Source organism: Camponotus floridanus, unplaced genomic scaffold (assembly GCF_003227725.1).
Source record: "Camponotus floridanus strain SB8 unplaced genomic scaffold, Cflo_v7.5 scaffold2, whole genome shotgun sequence".
Taxonomy (NCBI): Eukaryota; Metazoa; Arthropoda; class Insecta; order Hymenoptera; family Formicidae; genus Camponotus; species Camponotus floridanus.
This window is the reverse complement of record NW_020229325.1, coordinates 3,462,111-3,478,262: the sequence shown is the minus strand read 5'-3', so window position 1 is coordinate 3,478,262 and position 16,152 is coordinate 3,462,111. Positions and strand designations below refer to the sequence as shown.

At 36.4% G+C, this 16,152-nt stretch overlaps 1 protein-coding gene across 2 annotated transcripts in view; it reads right to left on the bottom strand.

Annotated features, from left to right (window-relative positions):
- Positions 1 to 16,152, bottom strand: part of LOC105253632 — a 372,672-nt gene that overhangs the window by 258,540 nt on the left and 97,980 nt on the right. Inside the window, exons 1-2 of one of the 2 annotated variants that reach the window (XM_025408061.1) lie at positions 9,287 to 9,340; positions 8,845 to 8,888 (exon numbers count right to left, since the gene is read on the bottom strand). The exons of the other annotated variant lie outside the window; for it this stretch is intronic. The gene's annotated coding sequence lies outside the window, so the exon portion shown is untranslated. Of the gene's footprint in view, positions 1 to 8,844; positions 8,889 to 9,286; positions 9,341 to 16,152 lie in introns of those variants that run through there. 2 annotated transcript variants of the gene reach the window in all.

Here is a 16,152-nt window from a genome sequence, read left to right as displayed (position 1 = left end):
AAAGCTGAATGTTTTATCTCGGACACGAGCGCGAACGTTTGCGTTCACCCCGCAACACGTATTTCCCCGTCAAAGACGAGTTTGATGAAAATCATTACTCGACACGTTAAATAAATCGCGATTGTATTCGCGAGGGGAAACATGGGAAACCGTATAATCGCCGAAAATGTTTACGCATCGAAATCGAAGGACCCTCATATATTCTGCGAAGTAAATTTATATTTTATAACCCGAGAGAGAGAGAGAAAGAGGAAAACTCGCGATGGTGGAAATTTTTTTTCGTATACTTTATTGATAAATAAAAACAAGGGAGCTCGAGAATATATCGAACGATACGATTATCGATCCGTGACACCTGCGCACATGGCCCGCGCGTCCCCGGGAGAGGCCACCGCCCCGGATTCATCCTGAAAATACGGTCGACCATAAAGTCAGTTAGGTAAGCCGCGGCCTTAACAATAGGAAGCCACGCGCCATATGCGGCCCCACATGCCGTCGTTGGGATGCGCTTCGGGGTCGGACGCACCCCTCAATGGATGCGACCGACTTTTTTTTCTCTTTCCCGATCTATTATCGACTGCGAAGGGGGGCGCATAATATGAAGACCGCGCACTCTGACACGTGATTCATATGACTTATCGTCGGCGATTATCGATTGCGTCCGAAACCGAGCGATTTCTTTTTTTCGGGGTTTCCGCCTGAGTCCGAATACACAAACGTTCGATGGGGTTACCCCGTCTTTCACGCTCGCTATTAACTCTTTTTTCGCGATTAATCGACTCGAACCGGATATTATGGTTATGATATAATTAAAGTTTCGTCAGCTGCACAGCGGTTTTACACGATAATTACTTTGTTCGAACGTTATCCAATACCTTCTGGAAACTATATACATGGAAATTATATTATTTATGCCTATATTGCATAATCACGTTTTAACTTTTAATCCAAGTTTACTAGATAAAATATGAAACAATGAAACTTTTCAGACACTAAAATTCCTGCATTTTTATAACTATAATAACTAGTTCGATAAGAAAAATATTTTCTCGCGCGATTATTATCTTTGCGAATAATATTAATTATTAAACTACGACAAAAAAGACCACGTCTCGAACGCCATTAATATCTCAGATCCGTACAATATGCATAAATTGTTTAATTTATCGCGATCGAAATGACGCGATGTGTATCGCTCCTCTTTCGAGCGTTTATCCGATCGACATTTCATCCCGATAACGATCGAAATCTCGTAACGGGCAGATTTTAAAGCGATGCACGCGGTTGGATTCCCGATCGAAATCGCATCGCGATGCTGAACCGGTCGATGTATTCATGACGCACGACAACGGGGCCGGATAGAGAGGTTGCGCGATGCACAGGGGGGAGAGGGGAAGGAGGGAGAGCGGCAGGAGGGGGACGATGCGTCCCGCTGCTGTTGTGTCGCACCCGGTATATATACGGGCCGGTATCTGCCGCGCATGATAAATCTCCCGTCGCGGTTCGAGCCTCCATCGTATCTCGCCGCGGCTATTTTAATATTTTAAAGTTCCACCCTAAACGCGCAGTATATCAAAACTTGCGTCATAAATTACTAGGCGGTTGCTACCCCACCGCCACCGTCACCACCCTCCCGCTTTTCCCCTGCTGACATTTTGCATCTCCACTCCCGGTGCAGAGATAGCCCCTCGAACGACGAGCGCATTTCGCACTTGCCCTTTCGTTCGTTTGACGTCGAGAAAATTAACGATTGATGGGTCCTGATCATCACCGACCTGTCTCGCGAAATGTCGCGACATATTTGAACTACTGACCTGTTATGTCATCGTGACACAATTCCAGAATAAATCGTACATTTTCCGACAAAATATAATTAATAATCAAATTTTTTTAATCAATTAAATTCTTGTATAATTGATTGTTTGAATAAAAGAGCATATCATCGATTGAAAAGAAAAAAATTCTTTAAATATGTCAAATGCAGAATAATATATTCTCTGTTATTAGATTCACGAGCTTTTTATAACCCCGATTTATATTCCCGAGATAATCTTCAATTATTATTATTATGTAATTCAATTTAATTATATAATGTTCGATCTTGTCTAACCATTTCGTTCAAATGCACACCACGATGCGCGAGAACCGATTTATGAGCCGTCACGAGTGGCAAAAGTGTAGAGCTAATTTCAGTTTTACAACGCGGAGCGAGTAGTTATAATGAACGCGCCGAGACCCGATAAATCCGGTTTTACTACCGTCCTAATGCTTAACCACCTGCTGAATTGATGTTACTTAAAAGGTAGTAAAGTTAGATTGTCTTCTGCAACCAAATTTGGCTATCTTCCTACATTTATTCCAACGGAGTAATTCCTGCCGTTAAGATAGTGCGAGACCTAACATACGTGCGTAGCAGACGTCTGCCCAGACATTTACTGCATTTCCTCTCTCTTTCTCTCCTTCTACTCTCCTTCTATCGATTATCCTTATTATCCGTATCAGTAACGTTATTAACAATCGCCATTTCTTCCTCGCACTTGAACGGAAATTACGACTCAATCAACATTCCAACATGGCGTCGTCGTCTTCCCTTTGGAAGCTCCAAAATTATTTAAGGTCGCTGTTATCTTAATTATAAAAAAAGCATTGAAGCATTTAAAAAAATATAAATATAAAAAACATTTAATATATAAAAATATTTCTACACATAAATATAATATTTATTTAAAGATCTATTTTCTTATGAGAGATGCAATTTGATGTAAAAATAAATACATTGATTTCAGGCGGTAAAAGAATTTAAAAAAATTTCATGATTTGATTTTGGAGCAATAAATTATTTTACGAGATAGAGAAAAAGAACCCGAGGTACTTATTAAGAGACTATTACATTGTTCGAATCACTAGGCACCAGAGTGATACGGTAAAAATTCATTTAAGAGGTCGGTGACCACTTGAGTCAGATGTTAATTAATCTTTAATGTCCACGACGAGACGCAGCAAAGTGAACCAACGACAAACAGGCACAACTGGAATGTACCAATACGGTAAATTCGCGCTCAGGACTGTCATAATTAATTGTCTTAATTGCCCCGGCGGGTTAACGAACGTGTGTGGCAAAAAAGTGCATCTGCGATCAGCGGTATCTTTGTCGACTTCCTCGGCATTCGTCTCTTTTTCTTAACCCGGTATATCTCTCGTGCCAGACAAAGTCATGATGGGAATGTTTGAGCGAACAAAAAGTAATCTTGTCGTATCATAAAATGATACAAGAGAGGAACCAAGAGAGATTAATCTTAATTTTATTTCTTTGAAACATTCAGTATACCATATATTACATGTAATATGGCGTACAATATACAGTATATCTTTTATCAAATGAAATGATAAAATGATACTTTAATAACGATATTTTAATTATTCTAAAAAATGCATATAAATATAATTTTTTCAATTATTAGTTGAATTATTAATTAATTTTTAAAAAAGAATTTTGAGAAATATATTTTTTGAAAAAACATTTTTTTGCTTCCAAAATCATTAATGAAACATGTAGAATAATTATTGCAATTATAAAAGATTATCTCTATGCTATCAATAAAGTTAAACATTTTACGGCGCTCGCGAAAGAGTATAATAAAAACGGGTACGAGAGTTTTCCAAGATGGAGGAACATGAAAGATAAAACAATACCGAAGTTTCGGTAGCCTGTCCGTCATCTCCGAAACTTGGATGTAACCGGAGCTAGCCGGCGCTACAGGATGCAGCATGATGCACTCGGATCGCTTTCTGCTTTTATCGTGAAATTTAATGCTCTCTTTGCGAACTTAAGCACGAGTTTAAAATCGGTCGATCGATCCGTCAGGTCACTCGGATAAGCAAACACTCGCAACTCGTTCGGTGTGATCCTTCGCGAGCAGGCGAAAGTCGCGGATAACGAAGTTCGGTCGTAATGAAGGTTTTACGAGGCACCCGATAAATTTTGTCGAGAGCCTCGACGCGACCTTATAGATATTACTTCGCAAAGTTTGCGGAAATCGCGACGATAAAGCGATCGTCTTCGGTCTTCCCTCATTATGACGCTGCGAAGAGCGCGTAGGATTTTTCGCTTAATACGTCGTGGAATCTAAAGTCATGAATTTTACGAATCAAGGGCGATCAGTGGATAATAAAACATAGAACGGTTATAGAAAGCTTTCATTACTATTGAGAAATTTCGCAGGGGATTTTCTTGTCGCTCGAATTCATTCTCGAGAAAAACGTATCAAAATAATATGTAAAAATTTTTTATCGATAGCATAGAGATAATCTTTTATAATTGCAGTAATTATTCTACATGTTTCATTAATGATTTTTGAAGCAGAAGAATGTTTTTTCGAAAAATATATTCCTTATTTTTCAAAATTCTTTTTTAAAAATTAATAATTAAATTTAAAAAATATGAATAAGTTAATATAAATAAAAGTTAAGTTCCTACATTATAAAAAAAATAATTTTCATATAAAGAAGAGAGTCCTTGATCCTATCGCAATTTATGATATGCGATTCTCATGAGCTAACATTGCCATTTAAAATTCCTGACGAGCGATTCATAGGCCATTCATAAGATTTATAATCCCTCATCATTCTGCCGCGAGCGATGGATTTTGGGCGCTTTTTCGAAGAGAATCGCGGGAATTCACCATAGAGCGAACAACCCATGAAGAATCACCGACCCTCTTGTGATTCCGTGTAAAACGTCGAAGGAAACGCCGCAAAGAATGGCAGTTTCACGAATATTAACGGCCGTTCCCATCTGGGAAGGATGTGCTAGTAAAAAAGCATTAAGGGGAGTTATTATCAGACTTCTCTGTATTCTCCCACATCCACTTTACGTTTTCCGAGGGATCGAAAAGAACGAAACGAGATACGAGATAGCAAGTGCAAAGGGAGACCCTTGGCATTTCTTCCAAGGGTATCCTCATCCCCTTCTCGCGTATTCGCGCCCTGAGGATATGAGATCGATTAAAAGGAAGAGAGGAAAATCAAGGACGCACCTTTTCGTCTCTATCACTTTTCTTTCTTCGTTTATTTTTCACCCAGATATGTTGTCGTTATCAATACCGTCGAGACTATCTTCCTATGTCTTTCCCAATCAGTTCTTATCTCGTTCTTGTGTTGCTTTCTGTCTTCTCTCTCACTTTCTTTCCCGTGCGACGCGGCTTCGCAGTCTATTTAATTTAAATAACTTTTAAAAGTTCCCGGCCTTTCTCTCGCCGTGAATCGCAGATATCAGATCTCCGCTTTCAGGCTCTTTCTATCTTCTTTTTTTCCTCTGCTTTCCTCCGCCATATTTTTTCTTTCTTTCTACTCTTTCTTTCCTGGTTATCCTGTTCCCAAGGATACTTTAAAATTGATAGCAAGCCTCTTCGTCCTATCGTTCGCTTCCTCTTCTTTTTTCCCCGAGTTTCCTTTCCCATGGATTAATTGCCCTTTTTCTTCGTTTCTTTTCTTATAACTTTCTCCTCAGCCGATGAAATCTTTATTCACTGATTAAATTCTGAAATAATTTTGAGATTAACGATTTCATTTCTGATATTCATGTTATCTCGGCAATATGATTTATAATGGATGTGGCAATGTTGCTGCGATCGTGGGAGAACGATATCAATATATTCCTTGGTCTCCAAGAGGACTTTGACGAAGAGATTCATCGGTCAAACGATGCGAAATGTTCAAAGTGCATCCGGGAAAAATTTCATTCCTCTGAGTTCCTTTTCTGACCCACTCGGCAATCCACTGCATGCTCAGCTGCATTCACTTTCCCCGTGAATGATCGGAATATGCTTCACAAAATGGCTTAAGAATTTGATGTTTTTATTCAAGATGCGATTCCCCCCTTCTTCTTGGAGTCAAAAATGGAGAAAAGTTACTCCCGCTTATGCGAAAGGTATTTAACATTTGTAATAATTAAATTTGGAAAATATATAAGAAAATCTTACGATAAAATTTCTAAATAAATGGGGCATAGTACAGTAAATTATATAATGGCTAGTTATAATTTTTTAATAATCTTATAAAAACTGAAATATGAATTACTATTATTACGTAATAATTTAGGAATCAGTATTTATTTCATTAATAAATACATTTATGATTTATTTATTTATAACTTGGTACCATTATCTGCAAATTTTATATAATTAAAAATAATTTGTGTCTGAAACTTGTCCCATATTTTAACGAGATATCGCGCAATTTCAATTTAAATATTTATATTTTTACAAAATGGTCATCCCGAATATCAGAGTTTCGAGAAAATCATGTATAGCAGGGAATCCTTCACTGAATCGCCTAAAAACCGAAGGTCACCACCGGAGCAAAGGATAACCATTTAGATGACGACGACTACGCTTACGATCGCCTTCTAATCCTATTAAAACGTTATCTGAAATCTCGATGTAGTTAGCGCGCGCGTGTTGCGTACGTGTGCGCAGATAACCGCCTTTTTATTCGCCGATAAGCCCGAGACCCAAGGAGCTTTTGTCCGACGCGGTGTAAATCCGCGTTACCGAAAAAAAGAGATCGGGATAACGCGCGCACGGATAATTGAACCTTCGGTAAATCTACTCTTTCACTTTCCCTCGCTTATCCTCCCTCTGATAAAGTCGTCTAGTTTCGACACTCTCACGTTAATCCCACGCAATGTACAAGTTTCCCGTTATTCAAATTTGTGATAGAATTTTAATAGAATTTTATCAAATAGACAAAAAATTGGAACAATTGATTAAACATTGACTCTCCGTGCAAAAAAAAAATAAATAAATGTTTGAAATTCTATATGTAATAATTGTATATATAACACATGTAGATCTTCCTTTATTTTATAAATTAATTATCTTTGAGGCTGAATTATATTACTCATATAAGCTGATGCAGATTATTCATAATCTATTAATAAGAATATATTTCCAAAAAGTATCTGTCTATTTTATATAATAAAATAAGAGGTATTTTAAATAAATTTCTTAACGATATAAGAAATTTTGATAGGTAAACCAATTTTTTTTGCGAACTTTTTAAAAGAATAATTTTGATTAATATCCTATTAAAAGATTATGTATCTAAAACGTTTTAAAAAAAATTTTCAATAATTTTAAATTATTAATACTCCTCTCATGTGTTGTTAAAAAATTTTAACATTTCTGAAATCCATTTCTATTTTATCAATACACAGAGCTTTTCAGTACAACCTGTATTATAATTACTTTTATTATTTTTCAACTTAACAATATCAAAATATTTATCATCAAACTGATGCTTGCTATTCCTGAATATATTCCTATGTTCGGTTTCTGGAATTTCCCAAGCCTCGACGTAGTGACCGCGAAACAGACAGAATTTAGTACCGAGATCTTGACAGACAGACACGGTGTTATCCGATCAACAGCAGCATACCGTACTCTAACTGGTCAGAATTTCTCGTTGATCATCGAGATCGGATTGCAGCATGCCATCAACGTAATATTAACTACTCTCCAGCGATTTCGCAGTCTCTCTTGCAACTGATCGTGTTTGAGTATCGATCCTCGATCGGATCCTTGAGGAAATTCTCTTAGAGCTTTCACTTAGATAAAGGTAAGTTATAATGGCATTTCTTATCGACGAATTATACATGACGAAATGATTGTTTTTAAGGAAAACGATGATATACATATATTCCAGATAAAATCCGAGTAATAAAGCGAAATAAATTTGACGAAAATAACATGTAATTTTCTTAATAACAATTTTATCATATATTGCATGAAACTATGTCTTTCTTTATTCTTAAAATATAAAATTCTACTCTCTCATATCACGTCGTATTACAGATATATTGATCGATAGCAAATAATGATATAAATTCTACTAAAATTGATGTGAGAAAGATAACGATTATAATTTTATACAATAATAATTTTTCATGTATTATAAGTTTCATTATAGAGATAAAATTGTTAATGATGTGCATATTTTTTCCTAACATAAAAGCACATTAATAAAGGAGACTTCATTTGAAAACAGTGTTAATTTTAGTTTTTTTATCTTTAACAAATGATAATTCATTCATTAATTTAATTTAATTAATAACGAGCTCTCTCAAACAGGATTACAGGATTAACAAGAGAGATAATTTAATATTAAAACTATTATTATGGTTTGCATTATTTTATCAATAGAGATCATCTAATTATATTTGAATTTAAATCAAATCACACTTTGTTTAATTTAAAGTTAATAATTCTACTATTTATTGCAAAGAATACATTTTGTATTTTAAAGAGAGAATTAAAAAAAAATATATGTTACAAAGTATTCAAAAATATAATTTCAAAAATAATATTAAAACTACTAATATTAAAATCTAAAAATAAATTGTACAGATGTTAATAATTTTTAACTTTTTTAGTTGATTATTTTGTTTAATTAACATTTTTTGTTCTGTTCTTTTACGCAAAGATATATTCAACGTTAGATGTGTGTATCAAAATAAAATTATAGATTTTGCATATGTTACAATGTATTGTTTTAATTAATATGTATATATGTTATATATCATGGTAGTTTTTTATGTATACTATATGTGTTTCTACAAATAATAATGATGTATAAAAAACAATATATATTCAAAATATATTAATTATAGTTTTCTTATTTTTGACTGATATATTATTAGCTATTTTCTCTCATTTTCAAAATTTAAATATATTTATTAATTTTAATAACTTTATACATATTCAATAAAACATATAAATCAATACAAAAGTTTATAACCTGAATAATATAAAGAATGAATTAAAAAATAAAATTTTAAACACTCACCCATATGATGCGTCGTAGCAAAGTGAGAAAATATAAACGTTGACCTGTAAATTATAAATATATTCAAATTATAGTAGAAATAATTAATATTCTTAAAAATTAAATAATTTTAGAAAAAAATTCCGTTTTCTTCAGACACAAATTTTCATAAAGAAATTTCTTTAAATGTAAGTAATTATAAATCTTAAACGCATATTGCAAATATTTTATCTATCTATACACACACATAGCATATATAAATTTATATGAGTATGAGTGTGTAAAATATTAAATATTTTAAATTTATATCTCAAATATAAAATATTTTATCTGTATTATTGTTAAAAATAACACACTAATACGAAGCAAAGTAATTACAAACAATTGTAATTCTACAAGTAATAATGATCAGTAAATAATAATAATAAGTAATAATAAATAATAATAAATAATAAGTAATCACCTCATGATTGCTCTGCCGATGCCCGACGCCTCCCTGGCCACCTCCTCCTCTCTCACTTGTTTATGGTATTCACATTTCACAATCACTCGCGAAAACACGGGTTTGATAGATTACGATCGCGCGACACTTTATACGATACTCGCGATATTAATCCCGACATTGTTATAAAACGCGCACTTTGCTATATCACAGCGAAAGATATCGCGAACTACGACCAATTCGCACTCACGAATTAACGTCTCGTCTCGTAAATTAACGCGACGACCGACGACTGATATCGAAGGACCAAATGGCGTCGAAAAATGGCGTAGCACGTGAAGTGCGCGTCGCGTCGTGTCGCGTTACGTCACGTGACGTCACGTGACGTCACGTCACGTCGCGGCGATGCTACACCTGTTGCTCCTAATCTAACCGTACTTTCGTGTACTTTTCGCACTTTGAATAAGAAATGATGCATTCTCTCGTTTTACGATTATCCTCTCATGATATAAATGAATAAATGATGGACGAGAGTTTAGATTAAAGATACATTCCCGCGGAGTAAAGAATACTGGAAAAACATGATCACCGCTCTCTCGCGATCGATTGCACGCGTAATAAATTCATCTTGAAATGAATCCTGCGAAATGCACACCTTAATATATTCCCGATGTAAATGTGCGGAATTTATGATGCGCGATTAAGTGTTGAATCGAGTTACATTTATCGATTAAATACATAGAAGATGTCTAATTCGCGTTTCGAGTCGATCCGTTCTCTCTCACCGACACTTGGTTAATGATCGAAAAGTTCGAAACTAGCAACTTCACTTCGTATGATTCATGAAACAGAGTCAATAGTTAATTAAAATAGACTATCCGAAAATCACGTACAATCGCGAAAACACAGTTTGATAGGTTATAATCGCGCGATACTTTATACGGCACTCACGACATTGCTGATTACACGCACTTTGCTATATCACGGCGACCACGGCAAAAGAATATCGCGAACTATGGCCAAGCTGCGATTCGCACTCGCGACGTCTCGTAAATTAACGCGACGACTGACATCGAAGCACGAAATGGCGTCCAAAAATTGCGTAGCACGTGAATTGCGCGTCGCGTCGCGTCGTATTACGTCACGTTATGTCACGTCGCGCGCGTTTCGACATATAAATCACGAGTATCAAAAGCCGATATTACGCTTTTTCGTTATTCGAATCAAATAGCCAACGATATATTTTTTACGTATCGTTTATCGCGGGAGTTAATCAATTGATTATTGTAAATTGTTTTAATAACGATCGCCTCTCGAAAACATTACGAGATTACACGAAACTCTTCTTCCCGAGCCTCGTCGCGCGAATGACAGGGTGATAAACACGAGCGCGTTGTACGAGCGCCACAAAATGTCAAGGCCAAATATAATACATATATCTGACGTATTGTTGTCATGTGAATTATTTAATTCTTACTAATTGTTGTGTGTCGATTATTACTCGATCGCGACTTTCGCGTTATTGAAATGCGCACAAAACTTTTGATATTTATTTATTATTTTTATGTGCGCTAAGATAAATTTCTTTGAAAAAAAACTTTTGAATTTTCTTAATGATTTAAACTATATAATTAATGATATGCGACAAAGAGTATAAATATAGCACAAAATAAATTCAAGATTATCATTTTTAATGCTTTTACGATATTTTGACAAATTTATATGTATTATATAAAAATTTTGGAATGTTGATATTATCATACAAGTTAGAAGCGAAAAGAAGAAAATACTGAAATAATTAATTGCGAAAAATTCATGTGAGCAATTTTAATATAGAGATAAAAATTTCTTTTATTTCATTCACGTTTATTTACCCGATAAAATTTATTATATAATTGGTTTTTCGACGACAATGATAATTTCTTAGCGGAAGGAATTTAATTTTATTGATGCGTAAAATTTAAACGATTATAAACGATCGATTAAAGTAGATAATAAATAACCGATAAATGATTGAAGGATTCATTTATGACGAATCGTTCATCAAACATACACACGCACACATAAAATCTCCCAACGTCATCGATAAAAGTTAAAACAGCCAGCAGATGCGAGATGGTTAGGAAATAGAGAAAACACTCGCCATTGGATACACGAAGCCAGGCATGATATGACATAGTGCGAGTCGAGGTCCGAGCTGCGAGAGCGACAAATGGCGAGCCATTTGCGAAATAACGCATCGGTAAATCCATGATGCAAAACGAACGTCAAAACCGCTTCCTCCGTTCCTTCCATCCCGCAACCAAGCGCACGGATTTTCTCGATGGAATCGCCACCGAAAAATCCCTGTTAAAAAACGCACGTCCTTCCGTGTCAAATAATTGAACACATTTTTCTAACGTGTATACGGTGCCTATAAAATTATACTTTTTTCTATTTTCGGGCAAACAAAGGAGATTCCGTGATATTTTCCATCAGAGATTCATGCTATGTTTTTACAACTTTTTTATTGCATTTTATTTATTTTATAAAAATCAATATTTAAATCGATTACATTTTTATTTATAAATTTCGGCCCCAATTTAGTTCTTTTTTAAATAAGTTACAATTGATATAATAAAAAAATCAGACGCTCAAACCTATTCAACATTCTGACGTCCATCGCGAATATCCAATGCGAACCAAAGGTTCGAAGATAAAAATGTTTTTCTTATTTTACTGGAGAGAAATGTTCTTTCCTTTTGCGCTCTCAATCTTGCATTGGCTCTTATTAATTCACTTTAAACACCAATACCAATATTGTCATATCCAGAATTTTTAGTATTTATATTCTTTATTTCTTCTATTTTATTTTTAATTTGTAAATATTTTTACCATGCACATTATAAGGATATATATTTATGTTCAAGAATGAGATATTGACTTTTCTCGACTTCCGCGTAAATTCTTTATTTGATTTCAATGTTTCGTGAACATTTCATCAGGGAGGAGCAACCTGATACTGAGTTGCTCCTTGACAAGTATCCCTTTATATAGTGACCCCGGAGAGAGGAGTAGAAGAGGAAGGAAGGAGAAATAAGAGGATATTGTATGAAGAAAGTGTATATATCGATTCAGCAGCTCTCACTTGGTAAAACGTCTTTACCATATCGAGAACGCCATAAAGCCAACACAAAGGGACGCAGCAAGACATTCGCATACCGATGTTGAGACAAGGCGGAGGGTCACGAATCGACCACGATGTCTGCCAAATCGAAGGGGATAGACCTTACCAGCAGACTGCGACGAGGGTGGCGGGACGGGATGGCGGGAACGGGATGGGAACAACGGCAGTTAGCCTACTATCTAGCATGTTTATGGTAATTCGGGCCATCCCGCACTGACCCGGGAGTAGCATGCATATACATCAGGCTGCCTCACTTTGACGCGGATCCATCCAGCGCCCTCACCGCCCTCCATATTCTCAACGGAGATCAAACATCGCCCGGCACTCTGTTCTCGTCGTCTCCACCCCTTTCCCGTCCCTCTGCCTCCTCCGGTTTCGCTCTTTCGAACTTCCGGCTCGCTCTTCGCGACATTCTCGCGAGAGTTACGCAATTTGGTCGCCGGCCAACGTTTTCATCGGCTGCCGGAACAAAAGGTCGAACAAAGAGACGAGACGACGTTAGAAATTTCGTCCCGTCGGGATCCTTCCGGAATTCGCTCGCGCTCTCACTTCCGACAGCGGCTGTGAATTTTCCGTTATGACGCTCGTAGCGAAAATTTTAAAGGGAATGTCGCAAACGACCGCACATTTTTTCCCAGCCCCTCCATCCGTCCAGACTGCATTTTTCTCGTAGATTCTTTTGACGCCGATTTTATCGAAGTGTCAGAGGCAGGAAGGCCAAGGCAAAACTTTGAAATTTGCGACTTTATGTCTCCATGTTATGTGAAGTATTCTTTATAATCGCGAAAATAATTTATATAGTTCATATAATTCGATTGTAAGGAAAAACTTTTTCACTCATAATTAGATAAATATTTTCTGCTTCTACCTAAATTTCAATTCCCATAGGTTATAATTGTAATCAAGAATTTGTTGAATAATGATGCAGTTTAATTGTTGCAGAAATTGTTTGAAAATTTCTAACTGTCGCGTCCTATCTTTGTAACAATCGTGTAAATTGGAGCAGTGAGAAGTGAGTAAACGCCTTTGTGCGAGGAAACTGTTGCCCCCCTTATGCAAATCTCGTTTACAGGCAAATTTTCGGAACAGCGTATTAAGCGGACAAACAGCAAGAGCGCAACTTGTTATTTGTGTTTGCAACTTTCTGTCAATGCTTAACGAGCTTTGCTGAGGCGCGATCGTAGACAGACATTCGCGCGAACCTCCTTGCCTTACTCGCTCCGTTTTTCTATCCTGTCATTCTTGTCTCTTTAATCTAAGCGTGCTTCCAAGACACCCGATCTCTTCCCGAACCTCTTTATCCACTTATCAGTCGTTGCCGTCGAGCGAGATCAGAGAGAACATCTCGATGTCGCCTTCGGCAAAGGGGTAGCTTCATCCCTTTATCGGGCTATCGAGCCGGCTGTAATTCGCCCGGCCAACCCGTTTGATCGACTCTTCGAAATCTCGCGTGCGTTCCCTGGTCCCCTTTGAAATCCGCAGTGATCTATGATCAAGATCAAGGTAAAAGTGTGCCTCTTTCGAGATCAACGATCCCTTGAGAAATTTAACCCCTTCCGGATATATCGATTCCGCGATCTCTTGACCGACTAATCGACGACGTATCGTAATCAGTTTGACGTTCAACTTTGATGTAGGAGCCTAACGAATGAAACGATTGCAGACGAAGAACGACTTGGTCAAAGTCATCGATTTAGATTTGGATGACTTGCAAAATTGATACAACTCTGCGAAGCTACCACATGAATATAAATGACACTTAAACTTTATATGTGTTTCTAATTAATCGATTAAAATGAATTTATTAAAGGAATCAATTCTTATCATATATATCTCGAATATAATGTTGACATATAATGTGGACATTCCAAATTCTTTTTTAAATCATTATATCAGATTTAAAAAAATTATATGATTAAAAAAATATTGATAAGATTCATCATTGTAATTACTCTTTACGATCGTAGAAATACAATTATAAATGTGACTTATTTAGTCTAATTGCGCCTCGTCAATTAATATCATCAATGTAATTGAGAGAAATTTATGGGGCACACGACAAGACAAATTTCAAACTTCTGATTCGAAAGGTAAATAAAATGCGATCGACTGTGTGAGACTGTGTAACCGCGCTCGTTGTCCGCGAAGTGAATTTGCGGTAAAGCCGGCGACCAACCGCAAAGTTAGTCGCTCCATCTAAAGTTCTCGTCACAGGTTCACATTGTTGCTCGCACGTAGCAACACTTCCGATCGTTCGCTTTCCCAACGGGATCGTTCAGCACGAAAGGGAGGACCGCAAATTCGTAAGGAGGGAGCAAAGTTATCACGATAGATCGATTGATAGCTTTATCTCATTTAGGATAAAAGTCGTGAGAGGGTGAAAACAAGAAATGTTATACAAATTTCTCGAAACATTATATAATATTTGTCTTATTGTAAAGAGTTACATCATACGAATAAGATAGTATTTTTTTCACACATACCCACACATGTGCATTATATAGTTTGAACAAAATATAACTTACATGATATTAATATTATAAAATATAAACAAAAAGATTTAAGCAATATTAAAACGCTTTTCCTCTAAAAACGCCTAATAATGTATACGAATTTAAAGCCATTTTTCCTCTAAAAATATAAATATTCCCTCGCTTGACCCTATAAATTTTTAGGAGCAAATTAATTTCTTCGAATTGTATCTCTCTCGCATTTCGCGGAAATAAAAATCATCAAAGAGCCCCTCGGGCAACGTCAGCTAAACTTTCCACCCGCGTAAGCGTCGTGTAAGCAGTTCTAAAACGACCAGCAGCAACACGAACTGGATTCATCGTGGAAGATCGTGTCGGACACGGTCGTCGTCGCTAACGAGAAAATTAGCCATTTGTGACCATACACACACACACACACACACACACACACACACATATACACCGCGGAACCACGTTCGTTGCTTTCGAGCTCTCGCGAGCGCCACGTAATTGCGCGAAACTCGCGTGGACGATGGCGAAATCGCGTGTATTGCCGTATCATTTCATCGAGATAGCGAACTGATTCGGATTCCATGATGGTCTCACCGGGAGAAACGCCGCGGGGTTTTCAGAACGATGGAATTTTGCGCTATCGCAAAAACAAACTCACGAGAGCACGAGGCGTAACCCACGGTCCGTTAAGATTTCAAGTAGGATCGGAATCGTTTACGATGCACGCACGAGCGGCAGGTGAAATTAATAATATAAAAACCGGCAGCGTGCGCCAGGAATTGCGGCGCTTTTAAATGGCGTAAATTACACCTAGTCGTGTTGGACTTATTGCAGGCACGACACGGTAACTTTTGTGTTACAGCGATGCTGTTTGCTGCAAGTATTTTTATTGCGCTAGTTGAGGCGTCATAAAAATAATGCCTTTTATAATTTGCTTTTTCGTATATGACAGTTATTTCCCACTCAAATAAATTGTTAATTTGGAGATTTCTCTTGAGGATGTTAATTTCAAAACGCCACTGGGAAAATACTAAATTTAATTAAATCCAATAATTGATGTATTCACGTATTAATTCGTTATTACATAGTGTCGTGTATATTTTCTTTTATGTGGGTACACGATATTATTATCTGTGTATATAAATTTGTATATAAATTTGTATATCTGATTCATGGCGCGGGTTTATCCGGATCAGCTGATTGAAGCATAGAAGCGAGGAGTGTCTACATGATTAAAC